This window comes from Sinocyclocheilus anshuiensis, unplaced genomic scaffold, assembly GCF_001515605.1.
Source record: "Sinocyclocheilus anshuiensis isolate Anshui unplaced genomic scaffold, SAMN03320099.WGS_v1.1 scaffold1595, whole genome shotgun sequence".
NCBI lineage: Eukaryota > Metazoa > Chordata > Actinopteri > Cypriniformes > Cyprinidae > Sinocyclocheilus > Sinocyclocheilus anshuiensis.
The window spans coordinates 17447-21576 of NW_015549643.1; the positions used below are offsets into that span (position 1 = coordinate 17447).

At 36.9% G+C, this 4130-nt stretch overlaps 1 pseudogene; it reads right to left on the reverse strand.

Annotated features, from left to right (window-relative positions):
• Positions 1-25: 25 nt before the first annotated feature.
• LOC107659905 (uncharacterized) lies at positions 26-3981 on the reverse strand (annotated as a pseudogene).
• Between the last annotated feature and the right edge of the window lie 149 nt (positions 3982-4130).

Here is a 4130-nt window from a genome sequence, read left to right on the forward strand (position 1 = left end):
AAAAAAACAAAAAATAAAGCTGGCTTTGACCTCAATTATGTTGTTTAAGCTTAACTTCAGTTCCTTCCTAAATAGTAAGTCTATACTAAGTGTACTAGACTATATCCATGACCCATATGTTGCTCTCTAACACTTTGTTCATTTCATGGCGAAACTCTGGGTAGTTATCATAATTCACAGGCAGCTCCAGGTAACAGCCACATGTGTGTGCAATGGGTCTTCTCTGAAAGCCTTCCAATTGTGTGAAGCTAACGGTGATGTTCTTTCCAAGGAACAAATCTGACCCGGTGCAAAACCGAAGGAAGAGGGACAGGTGTTGTTTATCTGATTCTCTAAGAAATGTACTTAGATACCTGCCAGTCTGTTTCTGTTGTTCATTCATCGTAGCAGGGTAAGCTATTGATTTCATGACCTTTCTTGATGTCGGTTGGAGTTCATTATAGGCAGCTGCAATGTCCTGGAGCTCAATTCTCATAGGTGCAAGCACATAATGCCACTGCTCTATCACAAACGTAGGTTCTTGAATCAGCTTCTGATGTGCCATTTACTCCAAGAGCTGCTCGATATTATCTGCTGTTGAGACTCTTCGACAGTTATGATGATCCATGACCTCAAACAGCTCTTCTTTGTCAACATCTTCAAAATGTGTATGGCATGATTCTAGGATCACTCTGTCTGATTCTGTAACATACTTGAGAAAGCAGTCCACAAGACTTGTCGTGACACATCCATGGGCTGCCTGTTCCAGCAATACAGGTGCTATTTTTACAGGCAGGTACTTCTCTTTTTGCCAACCAAATGCAATGATTCGGCCAATGCTTTCCCACTCTTGTTGACCAAAGTCATGTCGTAGATAAGGGACCTTAAAACTATTTCCCAAAGTGCACTGCTCATAAAAGTCATTCCAAAACTCGGAAAGCACATCCCTCAAAACCCCCCCTTCATCAACAGCATTTTCCAGCCGTCCATCAGGAAGAATGACTTTCATAGATATGTTATCTGTCAAGACACTTTTGTCACAAAAATGTGCAATAAGCTGTTGAAGGGCCTGGCTGCGATGAATAACAAGAATTTTCTTTACCCTTTCACTCTGAACAAACGGCTCCAGTGAGTAATCAATTGGAGAAGGAACAGAATATGATTCCTCTAAAAGAGGTAAGGTGTCATCAAGCACAGTGCCTTCCAGCCCAGAGATGTGCCCTGTGGAGACTGTTACAGTGCCACTATCCTCCAGATTGTCCACCGCTTGCTGTCTGGCTGCATAAATCTCAATCAGACTTGATACATCAGTCACGCTAGTTATAGAGTCGGACAAAAAAAACATCACTGCCTGCTGCAAATACAGTGCTACTGCCTTCATAAACAAGGTCTGGCTCTACATTCTCAGTCAACACAGGCTGGTACGTGTGGGAGACCAGGAATCTTGCATGTTTTCCACTCTCTGCACAATTGTTTCGTTGCTGAAGTGAAACTGTGTGTCTGACTGTGTGTCACTAGGAATGCTTTTCTTCTTGGTTGTCAAGTAAAAACGCAAGACTGGTAATTTGGTCTGCTCATAAAGTTCTCCAACTGTAATCTGGTCATCTACTGCTTGCTCTTTAAAGTCTGTTACATCAACCACAAAATCTGTGAAGTTTCCCTCTGAACTTTTCTCATCAGGAAAAAACAAATTGACAGCTTTTTCAAGTAGATCCTTTTTTCTAGTGTCCTTTGACACACAAATTTTCCGTGTACCCCCACCTTTTTTTGTTCGTACCTGAGTAAACTTCCCTTCTCGAAAATGCATCCATCCCATCTCAATTTTTTGCATACTCTTTTGAGCATTTTTTGACACGTTTTTCACATACATTGTCAGTGTCACCTTTGCTTCTTACTAGCCTGGTTCTCAGCCGATCAAAAAGTTTAGCTTTTCGGCCACTGGGATCGTGTTCTTTTCGCCTGCAGTATTGATGAACAGCCAGTCGGTCACCATAGGAAGGCAGATAATCCTTCAGCTGGTCATCTGTCATAAACTGTATGACACTGCAGTCAATCTGCAAAAAGAATATACTTTAAAACACTTTAAATATAAGTTTACCATTCTCTGATGACAGTGACCCTGTGAGGTATAATTCAGAAATATTATTGATTCAACTGAAGTGACATTGGATGAGAACTGAGCTAAGCTTTATGACACTGCAATCAATCTGCAAAAAGAAAACACTTTAAATATAAGTTTACCATTCTCTGATGACAGTGACCCTGTGAGGTATAATTCAGAAATATTATTGATTCAACTGAAGTGACATTGGATGAGAACTGAGCTGAGATGGACAATGACATTACTGCAGAGCTGCTTTATAGCTGGATTGAACTCATTTCATAACTGATCTTAAACTGTTTTAAATGTAACTGAATTAACGCTGAACTGACTTCAGCTGAACAATCTCACTATTTATTATTTTTAAAGACCATAATTTTCCCGTTTCTTACTGCAAGCTGCTTTAAAACAATATGTATTGAGCACTATAGAAATAAAGGTGACTTGGATTGACTATAATGTATAAGGAATAATGTACAGTCAACTGGTTGTTATAGAGTTATAGAGGCGGTTTGTTTTTTTTTCCTGTTTCTTACTGCAAGCTGCTTTAGAACAATATGTATTGAGCACTATAGAAATAAAGGTGACTTGAATTGACTATAATGTATAAGGAATAATCTACAGTCAACTGGTTCCCAGCAAGCAATTTTGCGTTTAAAAGACGTCTATTAGACGTCTAAATATAGCCTAGACATCTAGGCTAAAACGAGAAACAATTAGCATTATTTTTGGCATAATAAATAATGCTGTAAAATAAGTAAATAAAATATAAAATAATGAGAATTTAAATGATTCAAATGTTTACTTGCATTTGATAAGAAGCTGCGTGGGCGAAAATTACATGTAAACAATTTTAAGGCTATTTTGGCCATGCTATTTTGTTTATAACCCTTCTGGCAAAAAATCAGACTTGGACCTATATGCACATCACAACAACATGGTAGCTTATTACTATTAAACATGTAGTAAACACGTATAATAAACATAAAATTTAATGACAGTACTAAACGTGTTTATGCATTAAAACTGACCCGATTAATATTTTTTTGTGGCATTATGGTGTATGAAGTAAAATGTTGGTTTACATACATGCTACATCATTATTATTATTATAACTTGCATCTGCAAACTTCAACATTTTCACAGTGTTCTAATTTTCCCATAGTATATTGTTAAAGAACGTTTTATGCTCCCAAGTCAATGCTTACATTCTGAACATGATGCTGGATCATTCACATCTAGGCTACATATGCTACGTGAATTATAATCTTTTGATTTTGTGATTCTTTATGTGCAATAGGCCTACTTCTTTAATCATTTTGTGACTTACGTGGGGTGATGCATTTCTTTGCTTAAAATCCTTTCAAGATGGGTTTGCTCAGTATTCCATGCCGTTCCGCCAATTAAGGCAATAATATCATCAAACCAGGTTTAAAATTCCATATAAAATACTCCTTAAAGTGTTCACATTATTAGACCTGGCCTTCCATAATCGTGTGTCGTGTCGTGTAGATCAGTGAGCCAGCAAGTCATAATTTCGACTTTTAAAGTCATAACTTTGACTTTTTAAATCTCATAATTTCGATTTAAGTCATAATTTCGACATTCTATCTCATAATTTCGATTTAGTAAGTCATAATTTCGATTTAGTAAATCATGATTTCGACATTCTATCTCATAATTTCGATTTAGTAAATCATAATTTCGACTTTTTTATCTCATAATTTCGATTTAGTAAATCATAACTTCGACTTTTTATCTCGTAATTATGTCTGTTAAAGTCATAATTTCGATTTAGTAAGTCATAATTTCAACGTTTTATCTCGTAATTATGACTTATGTCATAATTTTGACTTTTTAAGGCATGACTTTTTTCTTACCTGGCAGAAACGGGCTTCCATAATTACATCACGTCTGTAAACATAAAGAAGTTGTCCCGGCTACTAGGCTATCTATCGCATGTGAGGATCCTGCAGGTGGCGGATCGTTTATAGCCTTTTCTCACAGCAGCCAGAATAATTAAATGTATCATTTTGATGGTGGATTGTAA